The sequence below is a fragment of the Parasteatoda tepidariorum genome, chromosome 2 (assembly GCF_982258835.1).
Source record: "Parasteatoda tepidariorum strain Cologne lab strain chromosome 2, Ptep-v5.0, whole genome shotgun sequence".
In the NCBI taxonomy this organism is placed as follows: domain Eukaryota; kingdom Metazoa; phylum Arthropoda; class Arachnida; order Araneae; family Theridiidae; genus Parasteatoda; species Parasteatoda tepidariorum.
The window spans coordinates 47,796,479-47,821,874 of NC_141756.1; the positions used below are offsets into that span (position 1 = coordinate 47,796,479).

The 25,396-nt window shown below is 34.0% G+C and overlaps 52 non-coding genes across 52 annotated transcripts; all 52 read left to right on the plus strand.

Moving 5' to 3' along the window:
• Positions 1 to 59: 59 nt before the first annotated feature.
• Positions 60 to 133, plus strand: TRNAT-AGU (transfer RNA threonine (anticodon AGU)). Its single transcript has one exon. It is a non-coding gene; the product is annotated as a tRNA-Thr (tRNA).
• A 144-nt stretch (positions 134 to 277) lies between these two features.
• On the plus strand, positions 278 to 351 carry TRNAT-AGU (transfer RNA threonine (anticodon AGU)). Its single transcript has one exon. It is a non-coding gene; the product is annotated as a tRNA-Thr (tRNA).
• A 144-nt stretch (positions 352 to 495) lies between these two features.
• Positions 496 to 569, plus strand: TRNAT-AGU (transfer RNA threonine (anticodon AGU)). Its single transcript has one exon. It is a non-coding gene; the product is annotated as a tRNA-Thr (tRNA).
• Positions 570 to 1,149: 580 nt separating this feature from the next.
• Positions 1,150 to 1,223, plus strand: TRNAT-AGU (transfer RNA threonine (anticodon AGU)). The gene has a single exon. It is a non-coding gene; the product is annotated as a tRNA-Thr (tRNA).
• A 144-nt stretch (positions 1,224 to 1,367) lies between these two features.
• TRNAT-AGU (transfer RNA threonine (anticodon AGU)) lies at positions 1,368 to 1,441 on the plus strand. The gene has a single exon. It is a non-coding gene; the product is annotated as a tRNA-Thr (tRNA).
• A 144-nt stretch (positions 1,442 to 1,585) lies between these two features.
• On the plus strand, positions 1,586 to 1,659 carry TRNAT-AGU (transfer RNA threonine (anticodon AGU)). The gene has a single exon. It is a non-coding gene; the product is annotated as a tRNA-Thr (tRNA).
• Positions 1,660 to 2,239: 580 nt separating this feature from the next.
• TRNAT-AGU (transfer RNA threonine (anticodon AGU)) lies at positions 2,240 to 2,313 on the plus strand. The gene has a single exon. It is a non-coding gene; the product is annotated as a tRNA-Thr (tRNA).
• Positions 2,314 to 2,457: 144 nt separating this feature from the next.
• On the plus strand, positions 2,458 to 2,531 carry TRNAT-AGU (transfer RNA threonine (anticodon AGU)). The gene has a single exon. It is a non-coding gene; the product is annotated as a tRNA-Thr (tRNA).
• Positions 2,532 to 2,893: 362 nt separating this feature from the next.
• Positions 2,894 to 2,967, plus strand: TRNAT-AGU (transfer RNA threonine (anticodon AGU)). The gene has a single exon. It is a non-coding gene; the product is annotated as a tRNA-Thr (tRNA).
• Positions 2,968 to 3,111: 144 nt separating this feature from the next.
• Positions 3,112 to 3,185, plus strand: TRNAT-AGU (transfer RNA threonine (anticodon AGU)). The gene has a single exon. It is a non-coding gene; the product is annotated as a tRNA-Thr (tRNA).
• Positions 3,186 to 3,329: 144 nt separating this feature from the next.
• Positions 3,330 to 3,403, plus strand: TRNAT-AGU (transfer RNA threonine (anticodon AGU)). The gene has a single exon. It is a non-coding gene; the product is annotated as a tRNA-Thr (tRNA).
• A 144-nt stretch (positions 3,404 to 3,547) lies between these two features.
• Positions 3,548 to 3,621, plus strand: TRNAT-AGU (transfer RNA threonine (anticodon AGU)). Its single transcript has one exon. It is a non-coding gene; the product is annotated as a tRNA-Thr (tRNA).
• Positions 3,622 to 4,200: 579 nt separating this feature from the next.
• Positions 4,201 to 4,274, plus strand: TRNAS-ACU (transfer RNA serine (anticodon ACU)). Its single transcript has one exon. It is a non-coding gene; the product is annotated as a tRNA-Ser (tRNA).
• A 144-nt stretch (positions 4,275 to 4,418) lies between these two features.
• Positions 4,419 to 4,492, plus strand: TRNAT-AGU (transfer RNA threonine (anticodon AGU)). Its single transcript has one exon. It is a non-coding gene; the product is annotated as a tRNA-Thr (tRNA).
• Positions 4,493 to 4,636: 144 nt separating this feature from the next.
• Positions 4,637 to 4,710, plus strand: TRNAT-AGU (transfer RNA threonine (anticodon AGU)). The gene has a single exon. It is a non-coding gene; the product is annotated as a tRNA-Thr (tRNA).
• Positions 4,711 to 4,854: 144 nt separating this feature from the next.
• TRNAT-AGU (transfer RNA threonine (anticodon AGU)) lies at positions 4,855 to 4,928 on the plus strand. Its single transcript has one exon. It is a non-coding gene; the product is annotated as a tRNA-Thr (tRNA).
• Positions 4,929 to 5,290: 362 nt separating this feature from the next.
• Positions 5,291 to 5,364, plus strand: TRNAI-AAU (transfer RNA isoleucine (anticodon AAU)). Its single transcript has one exon. It is a non-coding gene; the product is annotated as a tRNA-Ile (tRNA).
• A 144-nt stretch (positions 5,365 to 5,508) lies between these two features.
• On the plus strand, positions 5,509 to 5,582 carry TRNAT-AGU (transfer RNA threonine (anticodon AGU)). Its single transcript has one exon. It is a non-coding gene; the product is annotated as a tRNA-Thr (tRNA).
• A 144-nt stretch (positions 5,583 to 5,726) lies between these two features.
• On the plus strand, positions 5,727 to 5,800 carry TRNAT-AGU (transfer RNA threonine (anticodon AGU)). The gene has a single exon. It is a non-coding gene; the product is annotated as a tRNA-Thr (tRNA).
• A 144-nt stretch (positions 5,801 to 5,944) lies between these two features.
• Positions 5,945 to 6,018, plus strand: TRNAT-AGU (transfer RNA threonine (anticodon AGU)). The gene has a single exon. It is a non-coding gene; the product is annotated as a tRNA-Thr (tRNA).
• A 579-nt stretch (positions 6,019 to 6,597) lies between these two features.
• TRNAS-ACU (transfer RNA serine (anticodon ACU)) lies at positions 6,598 to 6,671 on the plus strand. The gene has a single exon. It is a non-coding gene; the product is annotated as a tRNA-Ser (tRNA).
• A 144-nt stretch (positions 6,672 to 6,815) lies between these two features.
• Positions 6,816 to 6,889, plus strand: TRNAT-AGU (transfer RNA threonine (anticodon AGU)). The gene has a single exon. It is a non-coding gene; the product is annotated as a tRNA-Thr (tRNA).
• Positions 6,890 to 7,469: 580 nt separating this feature from the next.
• TRNAA-AGC (transfer RNA alanine (anticodon AGC)) lies at positions 7,470 to 7,543 on the plus strand. Its single transcript has one exon. It is a non-coding gene; the product is annotated as a tRNA-Ala (tRNA).
• Positions 7,544 to 8,122: 579 nt separating this feature from the next.
• Positions 8,123 to 8,196, plus strand: TRNAT-AGU (transfer RNA threonine (anticodon AGU)). Its single transcript has one exon. It is a non-coding gene; the product is annotated as a tRNA-Thr (tRNA).
• Positions 8,197 to 8,776: 580 nt separating this feature from the next.
• Positions 8,777 to 8,850, plus strand: TRNAG-ACC (transfer RNA glycine (anticodon ACC)). Its single transcript has one exon. It is a non-coding gene; the product is annotated as a tRNA-Gly (tRNA).
• A 145-nt stretch (positions 8,851 to 8,995) lies between these two features.
• On the plus strand, positions 8,996 to 9,069 carry TRNAT-AGU (transfer RNA threonine (anticodon AGU)). Its single transcript has one exon. It is a non-coding gene; the product is annotated as a tRNA-Thr (tRNA).
• A 362-nt stretch (positions 9,070 to 9,431) lies between these two features.
• TRNAT-AGU (transfer RNA threonine (anticodon AGU)) lies at positions 9,432 to 9,505 on the plus strand. The gene has a single exon. It is a non-coding gene; the product is annotated as a tRNA-Thr (tRNA).
• A 144-nt stretch (positions 9,506 to 9,649) lies between these two features.
• On the plus strand, positions 9,650 to 9,723 carry TRNAT-AGU (transfer RNA threonine (anticodon AGU)). Its single transcript has one exon. It is a non-coding gene; the product is annotated as a tRNA-Thr (tRNA).
• Positions 9,724 to 10,302: 579 nt separating this feature from the next.
• TRNAS-ACU (transfer RNA serine (anticodon ACU)) lies at positions 10,303 to 10,376 on the plus strand. Its single transcript has one exon. It is a non-coding gene; the product is annotated as a tRNA-Ser (tRNA).
• Positions 10,377 to 10,956: 580 nt separating this feature from the next.
• Positions 10,957 to 11,030, plus strand: TRNAA-AGC (transfer RNA alanine (anticodon AGC)). Its single transcript has one exon. It is a non-coding gene; the product is annotated as a tRNA-Ala (tRNA).
• A 1,802-nt stretch (positions 11,031 to 12,832) lies between these two features.
• On the plus strand, positions 12,833 to 12,906 carry TRNAT-AGU (transfer RNA threonine (anticodon AGU)). The gene has a single exon. It is a non-coding gene; the product is annotated as a tRNA-Thr (tRNA).
• Positions 12,907 to 13,703: 797 nt separating this feature from the next.
• On the plus strand, positions 13,704 to 13,777 carry TRNAT-AGU (transfer RNA threonine (anticodon AGU)). Its single transcript has one exon. It is a non-coding gene; the product is annotated as a tRNA-Thr (tRNA).
• Positions 13,778 to 14,357: 580 nt separating this feature from the next.
• On the plus strand, positions 14,358 to 14,431 carry TRNAG-ACC (transfer RNA glycine (anticodon ACC)). Its single transcript has one exon. It is a non-coding gene; the product is annotated as a tRNA-Gly (tRNA).
• Positions 14,432 to 15,009: 578 nt separating this feature from the next.
• TRNAT-AGU (transfer RNA threonine (anticodon AGU)) lies at positions 15,010 to 15,083 on the plus strand. The gene has a single exon. It is a non-coding gene; the product is annotated as a tRNA-Thr (tRNA).
• A 362-nt stretch (positions 15,084 to 15,445) lies between these two features.
• TRNAA-AGC (transfer RNA alanine (anticodon AGC)) lies at positions 15,446 to 15,519 on the plus strand. The gene has a single exon. It is a non-coding gene; the product is annotated as a tRNA-Ala (tRNA).
• A 144-nt stretch (positions 15,520 to 15,663) lies between these two features.
• On the plus strand, positions 15,664 to 15,737 carry TRNAT-AGU (transfer RNA threonine (anticodon AGU)). Its single transcript has one exon. It is a non-coding gene; the product is annotated as a tRNA-Thr (tRNA).
• A 144-nt stretch (positions 15,738 to 15,881) lies between these two features.
• On the plus strand, positions 15,882 to 15,955 carry TRNAS-ACU (transfer RNA serine (anticodon ACU)). The gene has a single exon. It is a non-coding gene; the product is annotated as a tRNA-Ser (tRNA).
• Positions 15,956 to 16,535: 580 nt separating this feature from the next.
• On the plus strand, positions 16,536 to 16,609 carry TRNAT-AGU (transfer RNA threonine (anticodon AGU)). The gene has a single exon. It is a non-coding gene; the product is annotated as a tRNA-Thr (tRNA).
• A 580-nt stretch (positions 16,610 to 17,189) lies between these two features.
• On the plus strand, positions 17,190 to 17,263 carry TRNAT-AGU (transfer RNA threonine (anticodon AGU)). Its single transcript has one exon. It is a non-coding gene; the product is annotated as a tRNA-Thr (tRNA).
• Positions 17,264 to 17,843: 580 nt separating this feature from the next.
• On the plus strand, positions 17,844 to 17,917 carry TRNAT-AGU (transfer RNA threonine (anticodon AGU)). The gene has a single exon. It is a non-coding gene; the product is annotated as a tRNA-Thr (tRNA).
• Positions 17,918 to 19,150: 1,233 nt separating this feature from the next.
• On the plus strand, positions 19,151 to 19,224 carry TRNAT-AGU (transfer RNA threonine (anticodon AGU)). Its single transcript has one exon. It is a non-coding gene; the product is annotated as a tRNA-Thr (tRNA).
• Positions 19,225 to 19,368: 144 nt separating this feature from the next.
• TRNAT-AGU (transfer RNA threonine (anticodon AGU)) lies at positions 19,369 to 19,442 on the plus strand. Its single transcript has one exon. It is a non-coding gene; the product is annotated as a tRNA-Thr (tRNA).
• Positions 19,443 to 19,586: 144 nt separating this feature from the next.
• TRNAS-ACU (transfer RNA serine (anticodon ACU)) lies at positions 19,587 to 19,660 on the plus strand. The gene has a single exon. It is a non-coding gene; the product is annotated as a tRNA-Ser (tRNA).
• A 144-nt stretch (positions 19,661 to 19,804) lies between these two features.
• TRNAT-AGU (transfer RNA threonine (anticodon AGU)) lies at positions 19,805 to 19,878 on the plus strand. Its single transcript has one exon. It is a non-coding gene; the product is annotated as a tRNA-Thr (tRNA).
• A 144-nt stretch (positions 19,879 to 20,022) lies between these two features.
• TRNAT-AGU (transfer RNA threonine (anticodon AGU)) lies at positions 20,023 to 20,096 on the plus strand. Its single transcript has one exon. It is a non-coding gene; the product is annotated as a tRNA-Thr (tRNA).
• Positions 20,097 to 20,894: 798 nt separating this feature from the next.
• TRNAT-AGU (transfer RNA threonine (anticodon AGU)) lies at positions 20,895 to 20,968 on the plus strand. The gene has a single exon. It is a non-coding gene; the product is annotated as a tRNA-Thr (tRNA).
• A 144-nt stretch (positions 20,969 to 21,112) lies between these two features.
• Positions 21,113 to 21,186, plus strand: TRNAT-AGU (transfer RNA threonine (anticodon AGU)). Its single transcript has one exon. It is a non-coding gene; the product is annotated as a tRNA-Thr (tRNA).
• A 1,666-nt stretch (positions 21,187 to 22,852) lies between these two features.
• TRNAT-AGU (transfer RNA threonine (anticodon AGU)) lies at positions 22,853 to 22,926 on the plus strand. Its single transcript has one exon. It is a non-coding gene; the product is annotated as a tRNA-Thr (tRNA).
• Positions 22,927 to 23,722: 796 nt separating this feature from the next.
• On the plus strand, positions 23,723 to 23,796 carry TRNAT-AGU (transfer RNA threonine (anticodon AGU)). Its single transcript has one exon. It is a non-coding gene; the product is annotated as a tRNA-Thr (tRNA).
• Positions 23,797 to 24,592: 796 nt separating this feature from the next.
• Positions 24,593 to 24,666, plus strand: TRNAT-AGU (transfer RNA threonine (anticodon AGU)). Its single transcript has one exon. It is a non-coding gene; the product is annotated as a tRNA-Thr (tRNA).
• A 144-nt stretch (positions 24,667 to 24,810) lies between these two features.
• Positions 24,811 to 24,884, plus strand: TRNAT-AGU (transfer RNA threonine (anticodon AGU)). The gene has a single exon. It is a non-coding gene; the product is annotated as a tRNA-Thr (tRNA).
• A 370-nt stretch (positions 24,885 to 25,254) lies between these two features.
• Positions 25,255 to 25,328, plus strand: TRNAA-AGC (transfer RNA alanine (anticodon AGC)). Its single transcript has one exon. It is a non-coding gene; the product is annotated as a tRNA-Ala (tRNA).
• Positions 25,329 to 25,396: the final 68 nt, after the last annotated feature.

The following is a 25,396-nucleotide window of genomic DNA, read 5'->3' on the forward strand; positions in this document are numbered from 1 at the left end:
TTGTTTCTCACAGATAAAGGGACATAAAGTATTTTGCATTTGCATTTCCGTACAATCGTGGCGCCCTGGCTTAGTTGGTTAAAGCGCCTGTCTAGTAAACAGGAGATCGAGAGTTCGAATCTCTCCGGCGCCTGCGTACAACTTTTAATATATGTAAATTAACTATGCATGAAAGTCATGGATATAAAAATTATTTCGAAAACAATATTTTCAAATATTTGCTTCTCACAGATAAAAGAACATAAAGTATTTTGCATTTGAAATTACGTACAATCGTGGCGCCGTGGCTTAGTTGGTTAAAGCGCCTGTCTAGTAAACAGGAGGTCGAGAGTTCGAATCTCTCCGGTGCCTGCTTTCAACTTTTAATATATTTAAATTAACTATGCATGAAAGTGATGGATATAAAAATTATTTTTTAAACAATATTTTCAAATATTTGTTTCTCACAGATAAAAGGACATAAAGTATTTTCAATTTGCAATTCCGTACAATCTTGGCGCCGTGGCTTAGTTGGTTAAAGCGCCTGTCTAGTAAACAGGAGATCGAGAGTTCGAATCTCTCCGGTGCCTGCTTTCAACTTTTAATATATTTAAATTAACTATGCATGAAAGTGATGGATATAAAAATTATTTCGTAAACAATATTTTCAAATATTTGTTTCTCACAGATAAAAGGACATAAAGTATTTTGCATTTGCAATTCCGTACAATCGTGGCGCCGTGGCTTAGTTGGTTAAAGCGCCTGTCTAGTAAACAGGAGATCGAGAGTTCGAATATCTCCGGTGCCTGCGTACAACTTTTAATATATTTAAATTAACTGTGCATGAAAGTGATGGATATAAAAATTATTTCGTAAACAATATTTTCAAATATTTGTTTCTCACAGATAAAAGACCATAAAATATTTTGCATTTGCAATTCCGTACATTCGTGGCTCCGTGGCTTAGTTGGTTAAAGCGCCTGTCTAGTAAACAGGAGATCGAGAGTTCGAATCTCTACGGTACCTGCTTTCAACTTTTAATATATGTAAATTAACTATGCATGAAAGTGAAGGATTTAAAAATTATTTTGTAAACAATATTTACAACCATTTGTTTCTCACAGATAAAGGGACATAAAGTATTTTGCATTTGCAATTCCGTACAAACGTGGCGCCGTGGCTTAGTTGGTTAAAGCGCCTGTCTAGTAAACAGGAGATCGAGAGTTCGAATCTCTCCGGCGCCTGCGTACAACTTTTAATATATGTAAATTAACTATGCATGAAAGTCATGGATATAAAAATTATTTCGAAAACAATATTTTCAAATATTTGCTTCTCACAGATAAAAGGACATAAAGTATTTTGCATTTGAAATTACGTACAATCGTGGCGCCGTGGCTTAGTAGGTTAAAGCGCCTGTCTAGTAAACAGGAGATCGAGAGTTCGAATCTCTCCGGTGCCTGCGTACAACTTTTAATATATGTAAATTAACTATGCATGAAAGTCATGGATATAAAAATTATTTCGTAAACAATATTTTCAAATATTTGTTTCTCACAGATAAAAGGACATAAAGTATTTTGCATTTGAAATTCCGTACAATCTTGGCGCCGTGGCTTAGTTGGTTAAAGCGCCTGTCTAGTAAACAGGAGATCGAGAGTTTGAATCTCTCCGGTGCCTGCTTTCAACTTTTAATATATTTAAATTAACTATGCATGAAAGTGATGGATATAAAAATTATTTCGTAAACAATATTTTCAAATATTTGTTTCTCACAGATAAAAGGACATAAAGTATTTTGCATTTGCAATTCCGTACAATCGTGGCGCCGTGGCTTAGTTGGTTAAAGCGCCTGTCTAGTAAACAGGAGATCGAGAGTTCGAATATCTCCGGTGCCTGCGTACAACTTTTAATATATTTAAATTAACTGTGCATGAAAGTGATGGATATAAAAATTATTTCGTAAACAATATTTTCAAATATTTGTTTCTCACAGATAAAAGACCATAAAATATTTTGCATTTGCAATTCCGTACATTCGTGGCTCCGTGGCTTAGTTGGTTAAAGCGCCTGTCTAGTAAACAGGAGATCGAGAGTTCGAATCTCTACGGTACCTGCTTTCAACTTTTAATATATGTAAATTAACTATGCATGAAAGTGAAGGATTTAAAAATTATTTTGTAAACAATATTTACAACCATTTGTTTCTCACAGATAAAGGGACATAAAGTATTTTGCATTTGCAATTCCGTACAAACGTGGCGCCGTGGCTTAGTTGGTTAAAGCGCCTGTCTAGTAAACAGGAGATCGAGAGTTCGAATCTCTCCGGCGCCTGCGTACAACTTTTAATATATGTAAATTAACTATGCATGAAAGTCATGGATATAAAAATTATTTCGAAAACAATATTTTCAAATATTTGCTTCTCACAGATAAAAGGACATAAAGTATTTTGCATTTGAAATTACGTACAATCGTGGCGCCGTGGCTTAGTTAGTTAAAGCGCCTGTCTAGTAAACAGGAGATCGAGAGTTCGAATCTCTCCGGTGCCTGCGTACAACTTTTAATATATGTAAATTAACTATGCATGAAAGTCATGGATATAAAAATTATTTCGTAAACAATATTTTCAAATATTTGTTTCTCACAGATAAAAGGACATAAAGTATTTTGCATTTGAAATTCCGTACAATTGTGGCGCCGTGGCTTAGTTGGTTAAAGCGCCTGTCTAGTAAACAGGAGATCGAAAGTTCGAATCTCTCCGGTGCCTGCTTTCAACTTTTAATATATTTAAATTAACTATGCATGAAAGTGATGGATATAAAAATTATTTTTTAAACAATATTTTCAAATATTTGTTTCTCACAGATAAAAGGACATAAAGTATTTTCAATTTGCAATTCCGTACAATCTTGGCGCCGTGGCTTAGTTGGTTAAAGCGCCTGTCTAGTAAACAGGAGATCGAGAGTTCGAATCTCTCCGGTGCCTGCTTTCAACTTTTAATATATTTAAATTAACTATGCATGAAAGTCATTTATATAAAAATTATTTCGTAAACAATATTTTCAAATATTTGTTTCTCACAGATAAAAGGACATAAAGTATTTTGCATTTGAAATTCCGTACAATTGTGGCGCCGTGGCTTAGTTGGTTAAAGCGCCTGTCTAGTAAACAGGAGATCGAGAGTTCGAATCTCTCCGGTGCCTGCTTTGAACTTTTAATATATGTAAATTAACTGTGCATGAAAGTGAAGGATTTAAAAATTATTTTGTAAACAATATTTACAACCATTTGTTTCTCACAGATAAAGGGACATAAAGTATTTTGCATTTGCAATTCCGTACAATCGTGGCGCCGTGGCTTAGTTGGTTAAAGCGCCTGTCTAGTAAACAGGAGATCGAGAGTTCGAATCTCTCCGGCTCCTGCGTACAACTTTTAATATATGTAAATTAACTATGCATGAAAGTCATGGATATAAAAATTATTTCGAAAACAATATTTTCAAATATTTGCTTCTCACAGATAAAAGGACATAAAGTATTTTGCATTTGAAATTACGTACAATCGTGGCGCCGTGGCTTAGTTGGTTAAAGCGCCTGTCTAGTAAACAGGAGATCGAGAGTTCGAATCTCTCCGGTGCCTGCGTACAACTTTTAATATATGTAAATTAACTATGCATGAAAGTCATGTATATAAAAATTATTTCGTAAACAATATTTTCAAATATTTGTTTCTCACAGATAAAAGGACATAAAGTATTTTGCATTTGAAATTCCGTACAATTGTGACGCCGTGGCTTAGTTGGTTCAAGCGCCTGTCTAGTAAACAGGAGAGCGAGAGTTCGAATCTCTCCGGTGCCTGCTTTGAACTTTTAATATATGTAAATTAACTATGCATGAAAGTGATGGATATAAAAATTATTTTGTAAACAATATTTTCAAATATTTGTTTCTCACAGATAAAAGGACACAAAGTATTTTGCATTTGCAATTCCGTACAATTGGGGCGCCGCTGCTTAGTTGGTTAAAGCGCCTGTCTAGTAAACAGGAGATCGAGAGTTCGAATCTCTCCGGTGCCTGCTTTCATTTTTAATATATGTAAATTAACTATGCATGAAAGTGATGGATATAAAAATTATTTTGTAAACAATATTTTCAAATATTTGTTTCTCACAGATAAAAGGACATGAAGTATTTTGCATTTGTAATTCCGTACAATCGTGGAGCCGTGGCTTAGTTGGTTAAAGCGCCTGTCTACTAAACAGGAGATCGAGAGTTCGAATCTCTCCGGCGCCTGCGTACAACTTTTAATATATGTAAATTAACTATGCATGAAAGTCATGGATATAAAAATTATTTCGAAAACAATATTTTCAAATATTTGCTTCTCACAGATAAAAGGACATAAAGTATTTTGCATTTGAAATTCCGTACAATCTTGGCGCCGTGGCTTAGTTGGTTAAAGCGCCTGTCTAGTAAACAGGAGATCGAGAGTTAGAATCTCTCCGGTGCCTGCTTTCAACTTTTAATATATTTAAATTAACTATGCATGAAAGTGATGGATATAAAAATTATTTCGTAAACAATATTTTCAAATATTTGTTTCTCACAGATAAAAGGACATAAAGTATTTTGCATTTGCAATTCCGTACAATCGTGGCGCCGTGGCTTAGTTGGTCAAAGCGCCTGTCTAGTAAACAGGAGATCGAGAGTTCGAATCTCTCCGGCGCCTGCGTACAACTTTTAATATATGTAAATTAACTATGCATGAAAGTCATGGATATAAAAATTATTTCGAAAACAATATTTTCAAATATTTGCTTCTCACAGATAAAAGGACATAAAGTATTTTGCATTTGAAATTACGTACAATCGTGGCGCCGTGGCTTAGTTGGTTAAAGCGCCTGTCTAGTAAACAGGAGATCGAGAGTTCGAATCTCTCCGGTGCCTGCGTACAACTTTTAATATATGTAAATTAACTATGCATGAAAGTCATGGATATAAAAATTATTTCGTAAACAATATTTTCAAATATTTGTTTCTCACAGATAAAAGGACATAAAGTATTTTGCATTTGAAATTCCGTACAATTGTGGCGCCGTGGCTTAGTTGGTTAAAGCGCCTGTCTAGTAAACAGGAGATCGAAAGTTCGAATCTCTCCGGTGCCTGCTTTCAACTTTTAATATATTTAAATTAACTATGCATGAAAGTGATGGATATAAAAATTATTTTTTAAACAATATTTTCAAATATTTGTTTCTCACAGATAAAAGGACATAAAGTATTTTCAATTTGCAATTCCGTACAATCTTGGCGCCGTGGCTTAGTTGGTTAAAGCGCCTGTCTAATAAACAGGAGATCGAGAGTTCGAATCTCTCCGGTGCCTGCTTTCAACTTTTAATATATTTAAATTAACTATGCATGAAAGTCATTTATATAAAAATTATTTCGTAAACAATATTTTCAAATATTTGTTTCTCACAGATAAAAGGACATAAAGTATTTTGCATTTGAAATTCCGTACAATTGTGGCGCCGTGGCTTAGTTGGTTAAAGCGCCTGTCTAGTAAACAGGAGATCGAGAGTTCGAATCTCTCCGGTGCCTGCTTTGAACTTTTAATATATGTAAATTAACTGTGCATGAAAGTGAAGGATTTAAAAATTATTTTGTAAACAATATTTACAACCATTTGTTTCTCACAGATAAAGGGACATAAAGTATTTTGCATTTGCAATTCCGTACAATCGTGGCGCCGTGGCTTAGTTGGTTAAAGCGCCTGTCTAGTAAACAGGAGATCGAGAGTTCGAATCTCTCCGGCTCCTGCGTACAACTTTTAATATATGTAAATTAACTATGCATGAAAGTCATGGATATAAAAATTATTTCGAAAACAATATTTTCAAATATTTGCTTCTCACAGATAAAAGGACATAAAGTATTTTGCATTTGAAATTACGTACAATCGTGGCGCCGTGGCTTAGTTGGTTAAAGCGCCTGTCTAGTAAACAGGAGATCGAGAGTTCGAATCTCTCCGGTGCCTGCGTACAACTTTTAATATATGTAAATTAACTATGCATGAAAGTCATGTATATAAAAATTATTTCGTAAACAATATTTTCAAATATTTGTTTCTCACAGATAAAAGGACATAAAGTATTTTGCATTTGAAATTCCGTACAATTGTGACGCCGTGGCTTAGTTGGTTCAAGCGCCTGTCTAGTAAACAGGAGAGCGAGAGTTCGAATCTCTCCGGTGCCTGCTTTGAACTTTTAATATATGTAAATTAACTATGCATGAAAGTGATGGATATAAAAATTATTTTGTAAACAATATTTTCAAATATTTGTTTCTCACAGATAAAAGGACACAAAGTATTTTGCATTTGCAATTCCGTACAATTGGGGCGCCGCTGCTTAGTTGGTTAAAGCGCCTGTCTAGTAAACAGGAGATCGAGAGTTCGAATCTCTCCGGTGCCTGCTTTCATTTTTAATATATGTAAATTAACTATGCATGAAAGTGATGGATATAAAAATTATTTTGTAAACAATATTTTCAAATATTTGTTTCTCACAGATAAAAGGACATGAAGTATTTTGCATTTGTAATTCCGTACAATCGTGGAGCCGTGGCTTAGTTGGTTAAAGCGCCTGTCTACTAAACAGGAGATCGAGAGTTCGAATCTCTCCGGCGCCTGCGTACAACTTTTAATATATGTAAATTAACTATGCATGAAAGTCATGGATATAAAAATTATTTCGAAAACAATATTTTCAAATATTTGCTTCTCACAGATAAAAGGACATAAAGTATTTTGCATTTGAAATTCCGTACAATCTTGGCGCCGTGGCTTAGTTGGTTAAAGCGCCTGTCTAGTAAACAGGAGATCGAGAGTTAGAATCTCTCCGGTGCCTGCTTTCAACTTTTAATATATTTAAATTAACTATGCATGAAAGTGATGGATATAAAAATTATTTCGTAAACAATATTTTCAAATATTTGTTTCTCACAGATAAAAGGACATAAAGTATTTTGCATTTGCAATTCCGTACAATCGTGGCGCCGTGGCTTAGTTGGTCAAAGCGCCTGTCTAGTAAACAGGATATCGAGAGTTCGAATATCTCCGGTGCCTACGTACAACTTTTAATATATTTAAATTAACTGTGCATGAAAGTGATGGATATAAAAATTATTTCGTAAACAATATTTTCAAATATTTGTTTCTCACAGATAAAAGACCATAAAGTATTTTGCATTTGCAATTCCGTACATTCGTGGAGCCGTGGCTTAGTTTGTTAAAGCGCCTGTCTAGTAAACAGGAGATCGAGAGTTCGAATCTCTCCGGTGCCTGCTTTCAACTTTTAATATATTTAAATTAACTATGCATGAATGTGATGGATATAAAAATTATTTTGAAAACAATATTGTCAAATATTTGTTTCTCACAGATAAAAGGATACAAAGTACTTTGCATTTGAAATTCCGTACAATCGTGGCGCCGTGGCTTAGTTGGTTAAAGCGCCTGTCTAGCAAACAGGAGATCAAGAGTTCGAATCTCTCCGGTGCCTGCTTTCATTTTTAATATATGTAAATTAACTATGCATGAAAGTGATGGATATAAAAATTATTTTGTAAACAATATTTTCAAATATTTGTTTCTCGCAGATAAAAGGACATAAAGTATTTTGCATTTGTAATTCCATACAATCGTGGAGCCGTGGCTTAGTTGGTTAAAGCGCCTGTCTACTAAACAGGAGATCGAGAGTTCGAATCTCTACGGTGGCTGCTTTCAACTTTTAATATATGTAAATTAACTATGCATGAAAGTGAAGGATTTAAAAATTATTTTGTAAACAATATTTACAACCATTTGTTTCTCACAGATAAAGGGACATAAAGTATTTTGCATTTGCAATTCCGTACAATCGTGGCGCCGTGGCTTAGTTGGTTAAAGCGCCTGTCTAGTAAACAGGAGATCGAGATTTCGAATCTCACCGGTGCCTGCGTACAACTTTTAATATATGTAAATTAACTATGCATGAAAGTCATGGATATAAAAATTATTTCGTAGACAATATTTTCAAATATTTGTTTCTCACAGATAAAAGGACATAAAGTATTTTGCATTTGAAATTCCGTACAATCTTGGCGCCGTGGCTTAGTTGGTTAAAGCGCCTGTCTAGTAAACAGGAGATCGAGAGTTCGAATCTCTCCGGTGCCTGCTTTCAACTTTTAATATATTTAAATTAACTATGCATGAAAGTGATGGATATAAAAATTATTTCGTAAACAATATTTTCAAATATTTGTTTCTCACAGATAAAAGGACATAAAGTATTTTGCATTTGCAATTCCGTACAATCGTGGCGCCGTGGCTTAGTTGGTTAAAGCGCCTGTCTAGTAAACTGGAGATCGAGAGTTCGAATATCTCCGGTGCCTACGTACAACTTTTAATATATTTAAATTAACTGTGCATGAAAGTGATGGATATAAAAATAATTTCGTAAACAATATTTTCAAATATTTGTTTCTCACAGATAAAAGACCATAAAGTATTTTGCATTTGCAATTCCGTACATTCGTGGAGCCGTGGCTTAGTTGGTTAAAGCGCCTGTCTAGTAAACAGGAGATCGAGAGTTCGAATCTCTACGGTGCCTGCTTTCAACTTTTAATATATGTAAATTAACTATGCATGAATGTGATGGATATAAAAATTATTTTGAAAACAATATTGTCAAATATTTGTTTCTCACAGATAAAAGGATATAAAGTATTTTGCATTTGAAATTCCGTACAATCGTGGCGCCGTGGCTTAGTTGGTTAAAGCGCCTGTCTACCAAACAGGAGATCAAGAGTTCGATTCTCTCCGGTGCCTGCTTTCAACTTTTAATACATGTAAATTAACTTTGCATGAAAGTGAATGGATATAAAAATTATTTTGTAAACAATATTTTCAAATATTTGTTTCTCACAGATAAAAGGACATAAAGTATTTTCAATTTGCAATTCCGTACAATCTTGGCGCCGTGGCTTAGTTGGTTAAAGCGCCTGTCTAGTAAACAGGAGATCGAGAGTTCGAATCTCTCCGGTGCCTGCTTTCAACTTTTAATATATTTAAATTAACTATGCATGAAAGTCATTTATATAAAAATTATTTCGTAAACAATATTTTCAAATATTTGTTTCTCACAGATAAAAGGACATAAAGTATTTTGCATTTGAAATTCCGTACAATTGTGGCGCCGTGGGTTAGTTGGTTAAAGCGCCTGTCTAGTAAACAGGAGATCGAGAGTTCGAATCTCTCCGGTGCCTGCTTTGAACTTTTAATATATGTAAATTAACTGTGCATGAAAGTGAAGGATTTAAAAATTATTTTGTAAACAATATTTACAACCATTTGTTTCTCACAGATAAAGGGACATAAAGTATTTTGCATTTGCAATTCCGTACAATCGTGGCGCCGTGGCTTAGTTGGTTAAAGCGCCTGTCTAGTAAACAGGAGATCGAGAGTTCGAATCTCTCCGGCTCCTGCGTACAACTTTTAATATATGTAAATTAACTATGCATGAAAGTCATGGATATAAAAATTATTTCGAAAACAATATTTTCAAATATTTGCTTCTCACAGATAAAAGGACATAAAGTATTTTGCATTTGAAATTACGTACAATCGTGGCGCCGTGGCTTAGTTGGTTAAAGCGCCTGTCTAGTAAACAGGAGATCGAGAGTTCGAATCTCTCCGGTGCCTGCGTACAACTTTTAATATATGTAAATTAACTATGCATGAAAGTCATGTATATAAAAATTATTTCGTAAACAATATTTTCAAATATTTGTTTCTCACAGATAAAAGGACATAAAGTATTTTGCATTTGAAATTCCGTACAATTGTGACGCCGTGGCTTAGTTGGTTCAAGCGCCTGTCTAGTAAACAGGAGAGCGAGAGTTCGAATCTCTCCGGTGCCTGCTTTGAACTTTTAATATATGTAAATTAACTATGCATGAAAGTGATGGATATAAAAATTATTTTGTAAACAATATTTTCAAATATTTGTTTCTCACAGATAAAAGGACACAAAGTATTTTGCATTTGCAATTCCGTACAATTGGGGCGCCGCTGCTTAGTTGGCTAAAGCGCCTGTCTAGTAAACAGGAGATCGAGAGTTCGAATCTCTCCGGTGCCTGCTTTCATTTTTAATATATGTAAATTAACTATGCATGAAAGTGATGGATATAAAAATTATTTTGTAAACAATATTTTCAAATATTTGTTTCTCACAGATAAAAGGACATGAAGTATTTTGCATTTGTAATTCCGAACAATCGTGGAGCCGTGGCTTAGTTGGGTAAAGCGCCTGTCTACTAAACAGGAGATCGAGAGTTCGAATCTCTCCGGCGCCTGCGTACAACTTTTAATATATGTAAATTAACTATGCATGAAAGTCATGGATATAAAAATTATTTCGAAAACAATATTTTCAAATATTTGCTTCTCACAGATAAAAGGACATAAAGTATTTTGCATTTGAAATTCCGTACAATCTTGGCGCCGTGGCTTAGTTGGTTAAAGCGCCTGTCTAGTAAACATGATATCGAGAGTTCGAATATCTCCGGTGCCTACGTACAACTTTTAATATATTTAAATTAACTGTGCATGAAAGTGATGGATATAAAAATTATTTCGTAAACAATATTTTCAAATATTTGTTTCTCACAGATAAAAGACCATAAAGTATTTTGCATTTGCAATTCCGTACATTCGTGGAGCCGTGGCTTAGTTTGTTAAAGCGCCTGTCTAGTAAACAGGAGATCGAGAGTTCGAATCTCTACGGTGCCTGCTTTCAACTTTTAATATATGTAAATTAACTATGCATGAATGTGATGGATATAAAAATTATTTTGAAAACAATATTGTCAAATATTTGTTTCTCACAGATAAAAGGATATAAAGTACTTTGCATTTGAAATTCCGTACAATCGAGGCGCCGTGGCTTAGTTGGTTAAAGCGCCTGTCTAGCAAACAGGAGATCAAGAGTTCGAATCTCTCCGGTGCCTGCTTTCATCTATACATAATAATAAAAGCGGCTGTGTGTGTGTGTGTGTGTGTGTCTGTAATCACAATATATCGCCCCAGAAGCCTCGCCCAGGCACGAAACTCGGCACATAATTGTGTTTTGACATAATGAAGAAGTATTTTTTTTCTTTTTTAAAAATTTGGATTAGTTATTTAGTTATCAGTCATTTTGTAAGTCTATGCTTTTCGTCTGCTTTTTCGTCTTCAAAGAGCCATATTCAAAAAACTATTAAAAAATGCATATACTTTTCCCCACTCTTATAAATGTATGCTAATGCGAACCTTACAATTGAAATATTAATTTTCGACAACTTAAACCAATGATATACGAAGGAATTAATAATTTAATTGTAAAGTTCGCATTAGTTTACATTTATTAAAGTGGAGAAAAGTTTAACTTTTGTATTAAAAATGTGGCAACATATTCGATACGTAAATAGAACGCTTCGCTTTGATATATTTGTCGCTGTTCATAATTGTTATAATAAGTTTTTCTTCTTCTTTCCACGCTCTATTTTTTTTTTCTTAAGCGAAGACGATAATTTTTGTAGCGATATTGTAGTACTTTGTACAACTAAAAATTCTTTTCACAACACTTTAAAAATATTTACTTTATTTTGTTTATATATACAGAGAACAGTCGGCAAAGAATTCGATTAGGTTGAAAAACATTTTGCTAAAAAGGAACGAATTCCAAAAGAAAAAATAAGCAACTTAAAGAATAAAAATGCTGATGCCAGCCAATTTTTTGAAAGTTAACTTAGAAATAACAAACCAAACGATGTTAAATAACAAACCAAACGATGTTAACAAAATGACGTAGAAAGCGCAACTAGATCAAAATTATACAAGCACAACTAGATCAAATTATAATACCTGAGTGCTTGACGTAACAGATATAGAAATAGAATTTGATACCATAAAAAATTATATAGAAATAGAAATTGATACCATAAAACATTTATTCGTTTTCGTGTTCTTTTCATGTATTTAGCATTTTAGTTTTCTTTTTCTTAAGCGTTGTAACTATATAATTTCAAACATCCTCAAGAGCTATAACACATCTGCAGCAGAACTGGATATGAAGACAAAATTGCAGGACAGGAACACTTTAATTGTCCACTAATCTTCAGATTTCCTGCTACGTTTTAAAAAACTTTATTTGTGAAAACCTTCAGCGTGGCGGACAGCTGGCCGCCTTAGGCGGCTAGTTTTTAATATATGTAAATTAACTATGCATGAAAGTGATGGATATAAAAATTATTTTGTAAACAATATTTTCAAATATTTGTTTCTCACAGATAAAAGGACATAAAGTATTTTGCATTTGTAATTCCGTACAATCGTGGAGCCGTGGCTTAGTTGCTTAAAGCGCCTGTCTACTAAACAGGAGATCGAGAGTTCGAATCTCTACGGTGGCTGCTTTCAACTTTTAATATATGTAAATTAACTATGCATGAAAGTGAAGGATTTAAAAATTATTTTGTAAACAATATTTACAACCATTTGTTTCTCACAGATAAAGGGACATAAAGTATTTTGCATTTGCAATTCCGTACAATCGTGGCGCCGTGGCTTAGTTGGTTAAAGCGCCTGTCTAGTAAACAGGAGATCGAGAGTTCGAATGTCTCCGGTGCCTGCGTACAACTTTTAATATATGTAAATTAACTATGCATGAAAGTCATGGATATAAAAATTATTTCGTAGACAATATTTTCAAATATTTGTTTCTCACAGATAAAAGGACATAAAGTATTTTGCATTTGAAATTCCGTACAATCTTGGCGCCGTGGCTTAGTTGGTTAAAGCGCCTGTCTAGTAAACAGGAGATCGAGAGTTCGAATCTCTCCGGTGCCTGCTTTCAACTTTTAATATATTTAAATTAACTATGCATGAATGTGATGGATATAAAAATTATTTTGAAAACAATATTGTCAAATATTTGTTTCTCACAGATAAAAGGATACAAAGTACTTTGCATTTGAAATTCCGTACAATCGTGGCGCCGTGGCTTAGTTGGTTAAAGCGCCTGTCTAGCAAACAGGAGATCAAGAGTTCGAATCTCTCCAGTGCCTGCTTTCATTTTTAATATATGTAAATTAACTATGCATGAAAGTGATGGATATAAAAATTATTTTGTAAACAATATTTTCAAATATTTGTTTCTCGCAGATAAAAGGACATAAAGTATTTTGCATTTGTAATTCCATACAATCGTGGAGCCGTGGCTTAGTTGGTTAAAGCGCCTGTCTACTAAACAGGAGATCGAGAGTTCGAATCTCTACGGTGGCTGCTTTCAACTTTTAATATATGTAAATTAACTATGCATGAAAGTGAAGGATTTAAAAATTATTTTGTAAACAATATTTACAACCATTTGTTTCTCACAGATAAAGGGACATAAAGTATTTTGCATTTGCAATTCCGTACAATCGTGGCGCCGTGGCTTAGTTGGTTAAAGCGCCTGTCTAGTAAACAGGAGATCGAGATTTCGAATCTCACCGGTGCCTGCGTACAACTTTTAATATATGTAAATTAACTATGCATGAAAGTAATGGATATAAAAATTATTTCGTAGACAATATTTTCAAATATTTGTTTCTCACAGATAAAAGGACATAAAGTATTTTGCATTTGAAATTCCGTACAATCTTGGCGCCGTGGCTTAGTTGGTTAAAGCGCCTGTCTAGTAAACAGGAGATCGAGAGTTCGAATCTCTCCGGTGCCTGCTTTCAACTTTTAATATATTTAAATTAACTATGCATGAAAGTGATGGATATAAAAATTATTTCGTAAACAATATTTTCAAATATTTGTTTCTCACAGATAAAAGGACATAAAGTATTTTGCATTTGCAATTCCGTACAATCGTGGCGCCGTGGCTTAGTTGGTTAAAGCGCCTGTCTAGTAAACAGGAGATCGAGAGTTCGAATATCTCCGGTGCCTACGTACAACTTTTAATATATTTAAATTAACTGTGCATGAAAGTGATGGATATAAAAATAATTTCGTAAACAATATTTTCAAATATTTGTTTCTCACAGATAAACGACCATAAAGTATTTTGCATTTGCAATTCCGTACATTCGTGGAGCCGTGGCTTAGTTGGTTAAAGCGCCTGTCTAGTAAACAGGAGATCGAGAGTTCGAATCTCTACGGTGCCTGCTTTCAACTTTTAATATATGTAAATTAACTATGCATGAATGTGATGGATATAAAAATTATTTTGAAAACAATATTGTCAAATATTTGTTTCTCACAGATAAAAGGATATAAAGTATTTTGCATTTGAAATTCCGTACAATCGTGGCGCCGTGGCTTAGTTGGTTAAAGCGCCTGTCTACCAAACAGGAGATCAAGAGTTCGATTCTCTCCGGTGCCTGCTTTCAACTTTTAATACATGTAAATTAACTATGCATGAAAGTGATGGATATAAAAATTATTTTGTAAACAATATTTTCAAATATTTGTTTCTCACAGATAAAAGGACATAAAGTATTTTGCATTTGCAATTCCGAACAGTTGTGGCGCCGTGGCTTAGTTGGTTAAAGCACCTGTCTAGTAAACAGGAGATCGAGAGTTCGAATCTCACCGTTGCCTGCTTTCATGTTTAATATATGTAAATTAACTATGCATGAAAGTGATGGATATAAAAATTATTTTGTAAACAATATTTTCAAATATTTGTTTCTCACAGATAAAAGGACATAAAGTATTTTGCATTTGCAATTCCGTACAATCGTGGCGCCGTGGCTTAGTTGGTTAAAGCGCCTGTCTAGTAAACAGGAGATCGAGAGTTCGAATCTCTACGGTGCCTGCTTTCAACTTTTAATATATGTAAATTAACTATTCATGAAAGTGAAGATTTAAAAATTATTTTGTAAACAATATTTACAAATATTTGTTTCTCACAGATAAAAGGACATAAAGTATTTTGCATTTGCAATTCCGTACAATCGTGGCGCCGTGGCTTAATTGGTTAAAGCGCCTGTCTAGTAAACAGGAGATCGAGAGTTCGAATCTCTCCGGTGCCTGCGTACAACTTTTAATATATGTAAATTAACTATGCATGAAAGTCATGGATATAAAAATTATTTCGTAAACAATATTTTCAAATATTTGTTTCTCACAGATAAAAGGACATAAAGTATTTTGCATTTGAAATTCCGTACAATTGTGGCGTCGTGGCTTAGTTGGTTAAAGCGCCTGTCTAGTAAACAGGAGATCGCGAGTTCGAATCTCTCCGGTGCCTGCTTTCAACTTTTAATATATTTAAATTAACTATGCATGAAAGTGATGGATATAAAAATTATTTTTTAAACAATATTTTCAAATATTTGTTTCTCACAGATAAAAGGACATAAAGTATTTTGCATTTGAAATTCCGTACAATGGTGGCGCCGTGGCTTAGTTGGTTAAAGCGCCAGTCTAGCAAACAGGAGATCGAGAGTTCGAATCTCTCCGGTGCCTGCTTTCAACTATTAATTTATGTAAATTAACTATGCATGAAAGCCATTTATATAAAAATTATTTCGTAAACAATATTTTCAAATATTTGTTTCTCACAGATAAAAGGACATAAAGTATTTTGCATTTGAAATTCCGTACAATTGTGGCGCCGTGGCTTAGTTGGTTAAAGCGCCTGTCTAGTAAACAGGAGATCGAGAGTTCGAATCTCTCCGGTGCCAGCTTTGAACTTTTAATATATGTAAATTAACTATGCATGAAAGTGATGGATATAAAAATTATTTTGTAAACAATATTTTCAAATATTTGTTTCTCACAGATAAAAGGACATAAAGTATTTTGAATTTGTAATTCCGTACAATCGTGGAGCCGTGGCTTAGTTGGTTAAAGCGCCTGTCTACTAAACAGGAGATCGAGAGTTCGAATCTCTACGGTGCCTGGTTTGAACTTTTAATATATGTAAATTAACTATGCATGAAAGTGAAGGATTTAAAAATTATTTTGTAAACAATATTTACAACCATTTGTTTCTCACAGATAAAGGGACATAAAGTATTTTGCATTTGCAATTCCGTACAATCGTGGCGCCGTGGCTTAGTTGGTTAAAGCGCCTGTCTAGTAAACAGGAGATCGAGAGTTCGAATCTCTACGGTGCCTGCTTTTAACTTTTAATATATGTAAATTAACTATGCATGAATGTGATGGATATAAAAATTATTTTGAAAACAATATTGTCAAATATTTGTTTCTCACAGATAAAAGGATATAAAGTACTTTGCATTTGAAATTCCGTACAGTCGCGGCGCCGTGGCTTAGTTGGTTAAAGCGCCTGTCTAGCAAACAGGAGATCGAGAGTTCGAATGTCTCCGGTTCCTGCGTACAACTTTTAATATATGTAAATTAACTATGCATGAAAGTCATGGATATAAAAATTATTTCGTAGACAATATTTTCAAATATTTGTTTCTCTCAGATAAAAGGACATAAAGTATTTTGCATTTGAAATTCCGTACAATCTTGGCGCCGTGGCTTAGTTGGTTAAAGCGCCTGTCTAGTAAACAGGAGATCGAGAGTTCGAATCTCTCCGGTGCCTGCTTTCAACTTTTAATATATTTAAATTAACTATGCATGAAAGTGATGGATATAAAAATTATTTCGTAAACAATATTTTCAAATATTTGTTTCTCACAGATAAAAGGACATAAAGTATTTTGCATTTGCAATTCCGTACAATCGTGGCGCCGTGGCTTAGTTGGTTAAAGCGCCTGTCTAGTAAACAGGAGATCGAGAGTTCGAATATCTCCGGTGCCTACGTACAACTTTTAATATATTTAAATTAACTGTGCATGAAAGTGATGGATATAAAAATTATTTCGTAAAAAATATTTTCAAATATTTGTTTCTCACAGATAAAAGACCATAAAGTATTTTGCATTTGCAATTCCGTACATTCGTGGAGCCGTGGCTTAGTTGGTTAAAGCGCCTGTCTAGTAAACAGGAGATCGAGAGTTCGAATCTCTACGGTGCCTGCTTTAAACTTTTAATATATGTAAATTAACTATGCATGAAAGTCATGGATATAAAAATTATTTCGTAGACAATATTTTCAAATATTTGTTTCTCACAGATAAAAGGACATAAAGTATTTTGCATTTGAAATTCCGTACAATCTTGGCGCCGTGGCTTAGTTGGTTAAAGCGCCTGTCTAGTAAACAGGAGATCGAGAGTTCGAATCTCTCCGGTGCCTGCTTTCAACTTTTAATATATTTAAATTAACTATGCATGAAAGTGATGGATATAAAAATTATTTCGTAAACAATATTTTCAAATATTTGTTTCTCACAGATAAAAGGACATAAAGTATTTTGCATTTGCAATTCCGTACAATCGTGGCGCCGTGGCTTAGTTGGTTAAAGCGCCTGTCTAGTAAACAGGAGATCGAGAGTTCGAATATCTCCGGTGCCTACGTACAACTTTTAATATATTTAAATTAACTGTGCATGAAAGTGATGGATATGAAAATTATTTCGTAAACAATATTTTCAAATATTTGTTTCTCACAGATAAAAGACTATAAAGTATTTTGCATTTGCAATTCCGTGCATTCGTGGAGCCGTGGCTTAGTTGGTTAAAGCGCCTGTCTAGTAAACAGGAGATCGAGAGTTCGAATCTCTACGGTGCCTGCTTTCAACTTTTAATATATGTAACTTAACTATGCATGAAAGTGATGGATATAAAAATTATTTCGTAGACAATATTTTCAAATATTTGTTTCTCACAGATAAAAGGACATAAAGTATTTTGCATTTGAAATTCCGTACAATCTTGGCGCCGTGGCTTAGTTGGTTAAAGCGCCTGTCTAGTAAACAGGAGATCGAGAGTTCGAATCTCTCCGGTGCCTGTTTTCAACTTTTAATATATTTAAATTAACTATGCATGAAAGTGATGGATATAAAAATTATTTCGTAAACAATATTTTCAAATATTTGTTTCTCACAGATAAAAGGACATAAAGTATTTTGCATTTGCAATTCCGTACAATCGTGGCGCCGTGGCTTAGTTGGTTAAAGCGCCTGTCTAGTAAACAGGAGATCGAGAGTTCGAATATCTCCGGTGCCTACGTACAACTTTTAATATATTTAAATTAACTGTGCATGAAAGTGATGGATATAAAAATTATTTCGTAAACAATATTTTCAAATATTTGTTTCTCACAGATAAAAGACCATAAAGTATTTTGCATTTGCAATTCCGTACATTCGTGGAGCCGTGGCTTAGTTGGTTAAAGCGCCTGTCTAGTAAACAGGAGATCGAGAGTTCGAATCTCTACGGTGCCTGCTTTCAACTTTTAATATATGTAAATTAACTATGCATGAATGTGATGGATATAAAAATTATTTTGAAAACAATATTGTCAAATATTTGTTTCTCACAGATAAAAGGATATAAAGTACTTTGCATTTGAAATTCCAAACAATCGTTGCGCCGTGGCTTAGTTGGTTAAAGCGCCTGTCTAGCAAACAGGAGATCAAGAGTTCGAATCTCTCCGGTGCCTGCTTTCATTTTTAATATATGTAAATTAACTATGCCTGAAAGTGATGGATATAAAAATTATTTTGTAAACAATATTTTCAAATATTTGTTTCTCACAGATAAAAGGACATAAAGTATTTTGCATTTGTAATTCCATACAATCGTGGAGCCGTGGCTTAGTTGGTTAAAGCGCCTGTCTACTAAACAGGAGATCGAGAGTTCGAATCTCTACGGTGGCTGCTTTCAACTTTTAATATATGTAAATTAACTATGCATGAAAGTGAAGGATTTAAAAATTATTTTGTAACCAATATTTACAACCATTTGTTTCTCACAGATAAAGGGACATAAAGTATTTTGCATTTGCAATTCCGTACAATCGTGGCGCCGTGGCTTAGTTGGTTAAAGCGCCTGTCTAGTAAACAGGAGATCGAGATTTCGAATCTCACCGGTGCCTGCGTACAAATTTTAATATATGTAAATTAACTATGCATGAAAGTCATGGATATAAAAATTATTTCGTAGACAATATTTTCAAATATTTGTTTCTCACAGATAAAAGGACATAAAGTATTTTGCATTTGAAATTCCGTACAATCTTGGCGCCGTGGCTTAGTTGGTTAAAGCGCCTGTCTAGTAAACAGGAGATCGAGAGTTCGAATCTCTCCGGTGCCTGCTTTCAACTTTTAATATATTTAAATTAACTATGCATGAAAGTGATGGATATAAAAATTATTTCGTAAACAATATTTTCAAATATTTGTTTCTCACAGATAAAAGGACATAAAGTATTTTGCATTTGCAATTCCGTACAATCGTGGCGCCGTGGCTTAGTTGGTTAAAGCGCCTGTCTAGTAAACAGGCGATCGAGAGTTCGAATCTCTCCGGTGCCTGCTTTGAACTTTTAATATATGTAAATTAACTATGCATGAAAGTGATGGATATGAAAATTATTTTGTAAACAATATTTTCAAATATTTGTTTCTCACAGATAAAAGGACATAAAGTATTTTGAATTTGTAATTCCGCACAATCGTGGAGCCGTGGCTTAGTTGGTTAAAGCGCCTGTCTACTAAACAGGAGATCGAGAGTTCGAATCTCTACGGTGCCTGGTTTGAACTTTTAATACATGTAAATTAACTATGCATGAAAGTGAAGGATTTAAAAATTATTTTGTAAACAATATTTACAACCATTTGTTTCTCACAGATAAAGGGACATAAAATATTTTGCATTTGCAATTCCGTACAATCGTGGCGCCGTGGCTTAGTTGGTTAAAGCGCCTGTCTAGTAAACAGGAGATCGAAAGTTCGAATCTCTCCGGCGCCTGCGTACAACTTTTAATATATGTAAATTAACTATGCATGAAAGTCATGGATATAAAAATTATTTCGTAAACAATATTTTCAAATATTTGCTTCTCACAGATAAAAGGACATAAAGTATTTTGCATTTGAAATTACGTACAACCGTGGCGCCGTGGCTTAGTTGGTTAAAGCGCCTGTCTAGTAAACAGGAGATCGAGAGTTCGAATCTCTCCGGTGCCTGCTTTCAACTTTTAATATATGTAAAGTAACTATGCATGAAAGTGATGGATATAAAAATTATTTTGTAAACAATATTTACAAATATTTGTTTCTCACAGATAGAAGGACATAAAGTATTTTGCATTTGCAATTCCGTACAATCGTGGCGCCGTGGCTTAGTTGGTTAAAGCGCCTGTCTAGTAAACATGAGATCGAGAGTTCGAATCTCACCGGTGCCTGCGTACAACTTTTAATATATGTAAATTAACTGTGCATGAAAGTCATGGATATAAAAATTATTTCGTAGACAATATTTTCAAATATTTTTTTCTCACAGATAAAAGGACATAAAGTATTTTGCATTTGAAATTCCGAACAATCTTGGCGCCGTGGCTTAGTTGGTTAAAGCGCCTGTCTAGTAAACAGGAGATCGAGAGTTCGAATCTCTCTTGTGCCTGCTTTCAACTTTTAATATATTTAAATTAACTAGGCATGAAAGTGATGGATATAAAAATTATTTCGTAAACAATATTTTCAAATATTTGTTTCTCACAGATAAAAGGACATAAAGTATTTTGCATTTGCAATTCCGTACAATCGTGGCGCCGTGGCTTAGTTGGTTAAAGCCCCTGTCTAGTAAACAGGAGATCGAGAGTTCGAATATCTCCGGTGCCTACGTACAACTTTTAATATATTTAAATTAACTGTGCATGAAAGTGATGGATATAAAAATTATTTTGTAAACAATATTTACAAATATTTGTTTCTCACAGATAGAAGGACATAAAGTATTTTGCATTTGCAATTCCGTACAATCGTGGCGCCGTGGCTTAGTTGGTTAAAGCGCCTGTCTAGTAAACAGGAGATCGAGAGTTCGAATCTCACCGGTGCCTGCGTACAACTTTTAATATATGTAAATTAACTGTGCATGAAAGTCATGGATATAAAAATTATTTCGTAGACAATATTTTCAAATATTTGTTTCTCACAGATAAAAGGACATAAAGTATTTTGCATTTGAAATTCCGTACAATCTTGGCGCCGTGGCTTAGTTGGTTAAAGCGCCTGTCTAGTAAACAGGAGATCGAGAGTTCGAATCTCTCCGGTGCCTGCTTTCAACTTTTAATATATTTAAATTAACTATGCATGAAAGTGATGGATATAAAAATTATTTCGTAAACAATATTTTCAAATATTTGTTTCTCACAGATAAAAGGACATAAAGTATTTTGCATTTGCAATTCCGTACAATCGTGGCGCCGTGGCTTAGTTGGTTAAAGCGCCTGTCTAGTAAACAGGAGATCGAGAGTTCGAATATCTCCGGTGCCTACGTACAACTTTTAATATATTTAAATTAACTGTGCATGAAAGTGATGGATATGAAAATTATTTCGTAAACAATATTTTCAAATATTTGTTTCTCACAGATAAAAGACTATAAAGTCTTTTGCATTTGCAATTCCGTGCATTCGTGGAGCCGTGGCTTAGTTGGTTAAAGCGCCTGTCTAGTAAACAGGAGATCGAGAGTTCGAATCTCTACGGTGCCTGCTTTCAACTTTTAATATATGTAACTTAACTATGCATGAAAGTGATGGATATAAAAATTATTTTGTAAACAATATTTACAAATATTTGTTTCTCACAGATAAAAGGACATAAAGTATTTTGCATTTGAAGTTCCGAACTATTGTGGCGCCGTGGCTTAGTTGGTTAAAGCGCCTGTCTAGTAAACAGGAGATCGAGAGTTCGAATCTCACCGTTGCCTGCTTTCATTTTTAATATATGTAAATTAACTATTCATGAAAGTGAAGATTTAATAATTATTTTGTAAACAATATTTACAAATATTTGTTTCTCACAGATAAAAGGACATAAAGTATTTTGCATTTGCAATTCCGTACAATCGTGGCGCCGTGGCTTAGTTGGTTAAAGCGCCTGGCTAGTAAACAGGAGATCGAGAGTTCGAATCTCTCCGGTGCCTGCGTACAACTTTTAATATATGTAAATTAACTATGCATGAAAGTCATGGATATAAAAATTATTTTGTAAACAATATTTTCAAATATTTGTTTCTCACAGATAAAAGGACATAAAGTATTTTGCATTTGAAATTCCGTACAATTGTGGCGCCGTGGCTTAGTTGGTTAAAGCGCCTGTCTAGTAAACAGGAAATCGAGAGTTCGAATCTCACCGTTGCCTGCTTTCATTTTTAATATATGTAACTTAACTATGCATGAAAGTGATGGATATAAAAATTATTTTGTAAACAATATTTTCAAATATTTGTTTCTCACAGATAAAAGGACATAAAGTATTTTGCATTTGCAATTCCGTACAATCGTGGCGCCGTGGCTTAGTTGGTTAAAGCTCCTGTCTAGTAAACAGGAGATCGAGAGTTCGAATCTCTACGGTGCCTGCTTTCAACTTTTAATATATGTAAATTAACTATTCATGAAAGTGAAGATTTAAAAATTATTTTGTAAACAATATTTACAAATATTTGTTTCTCACAGATAAAAGGACATAAAGTATTTTGCATTAGCAATTCCGTACAATCGTGGCGCCGTGGCTTAGTTGGTTAAAGCGCCTGGCTAGTAAACAGGAGATCGAGAGTTCGAATCTCTCCGGTGCCTGCGTACAACTTTTAATATATGTAAATTAACTATGCATGAAAGTCATGGATACAAAAATTATTTCGTAAACAATATTTTCAAATATTTGTTTCTCACAGATAAAAGGACATAAAGTATTTTGCATTTGAAATTCCGTACAATTGTGGCGCCGTGGCTTAGTTGGTTAAAGCGCCTGTCTAGTAAACAGGAGATCGAGAGTTCGAATCTCTCCGGTGCCTGCTTTCAACTTTTAATATATTTAAATTAACTATGCATGAAAGTGATGGATATAAAAATTATTTCGTAAACAATATTTTCAAATATTTGTTTCTCACAGATAAAAGGACATAAAGTATTTTGCATTTGCAATTCCGTACAATCGTGGCGCCGTGGCTTAGTTGGTTAAAGCGCCTGTCTAGTAAACAGGAGATCGAGAGTTCGAATATCTCCGGTGCCTACGTACAAGTTTTAATATATTTAAATTAACTGTGCATGAAAGTGATGGATATGAAAATTATTTCGTAAACAATATTTTCAAATATTTGTTTCTCACAGATAAAAGACCATAAAGTATTTTGCATTTGCAATTCCGTGCATTCGTGGAGCCGTGGCTTAGTTGGTTAAAGCGCCTGTCTAGTAAACAGGAGATCGAGAGTTCGAATCTCTACGGTGCCTGCTTTCAACTTTTAATATATGTAACTTAACTATGCATGAAAGTGATGGATATAAAAATTATTTTGTAAACAATATTTTCAAATATTTGTTTCTCACAGATAAAAGGACATAAAGTATTTTGCATTTGCAGTTCCGAACTATTGTGGCGCCATGGCTTAGTTGGTTAAAGCTCCTGTCTAGTAAACAGGAGATCGAGAGTTCGAATCTCACCGTTGCCTGCTTTCATTTTTAATATATGTAAATTAACTATTCATGAAAGTGAAGATTTAATAATTATTTTGTAAACAATATTTACAAATATTTGTTTCTCACAGATAAAAGGACATAAAGTATTTTGCATTTGCAATTCCGTACAATCGTGGCGCCGTGGCTTAGTTGGTTAAAGCGCCTGGCTAGTAAACAGGAGATCGAGAGTTCGAATCTCTCCGGTGCCTGCGTACAACTTTTAATATATGTAAATTAACTATGCATGAAAGTCATGGATATAAAAATTATTTCGTAAACAATATTTTCAAATATTTGTTTCTCACAGATAAAAGGACATAAAGTATTTTGCATTTGAAATTCCGTACAATTGTGGCGCCGTGGCTTAGTTGGTTAAAGCGCCTGTCTAGTAAACAGGAGATCGAGAGTTCGAATCTCACCGTTGCCTGCTTTCATTTTTAATATATGTAAATTAATTATGCATGAAAGTGATGGATATAAAAATTATTTTGTAAACAATATTTTCACATATTTGTTTCTCACAGATAAAAGGACATAAAGTATTTTGCATTTGCAATTCCGTACAATCGTGGCGCCGTGGCTTAGTTGGTTAAAGCTCCTGTCTAGTAAACAGGAGATCGAGTGTTCGAATCTCTACGGTGCCTGCTTTCAACTTTTAATATATGTAAATTAACTATTCATGAAAGTGAAGATTTAAAAATTATTTTGTAAACAATATTTACAAATATTTGTTTCTCACAGATAAAAGGACATAAAGTATTTTGCATTTGCAATTCCGTACAATCGTGGCGCCGTGGCTTAGTTGGTTAAAGCGCCTGGCTAGTAAACAGGAGATCGAGAGTTCGAATCTCTCCTGTGCCTGCTTTCAACTTTTAATATATTTAAATTAACTATGCATGAAAGTGATGGATATAAAAATTATTTTTTAAACAATATTTTCAAATATTTGTTTCTCACAGATAAAAGTACATAAAGTATTTTCAATTTGCAATTCCGTACAATCTTGGCGCCGTGGCTTAGTTGGTTAAAGCGCCTGTCTAGTAAACAGGAGATCGAGAGTTCGAATCTCTCCGGTGCCTGCTTTCAACTTTTAATATATTTAAATTAACTATGCATGAAAGTGATGGATATAAAAATTATTTCGTAAACAATATTTTCAAATATTTGTTTCTCACAGATAAAAGGACATAAAGTATTTTGCATTTGCAATTCCGTACAATCGTGGCGCCGTGGCTTAGTTGGTTAAAGCGCCTGTCTAGTAAACAGGAGATCGAGAGTTCGAATCTCTCCGGTGCCTGCATGCAACTTTTAATATATTTAAATTAACTGTGCATGAAAGTGATGGATATAAAAATTATTTCGTAAACAATATTTTCAAATATTTGTTTCTTACAGATAAAAGACCATAAAATATTTTGCATTTGCAATTCTGTACTTTCGTGGCGCCGTGGCTTAGTTGGTTAAAGCGCCTGTCTAGTAAACAGGAGATCGAGAGTTCGAATCTGTACGGTGCCTGCTTTCAACTTTTAATATATGTAAATTAACTATGCATGAAAGTGATGGATATAAAAATTATTTTGTAAACAATATTTTCAAATATTTGTTTCTCACAGATAAAAGGATATAAAGTATTTTGCATTTGAAATTTTGAAATTCCATACAATCGTGGCGCCGTGGCTTAGATGGTTAAAGCGCCTGTCTAGCAAACAGGAGATCAAGAGTTCGAATCTCTCCGGTGCCTGCTTTCAACTTTAAATACATGTAAATTAACTATGCATGAAAGTGATGGATATAAGAATTATTTTGTAA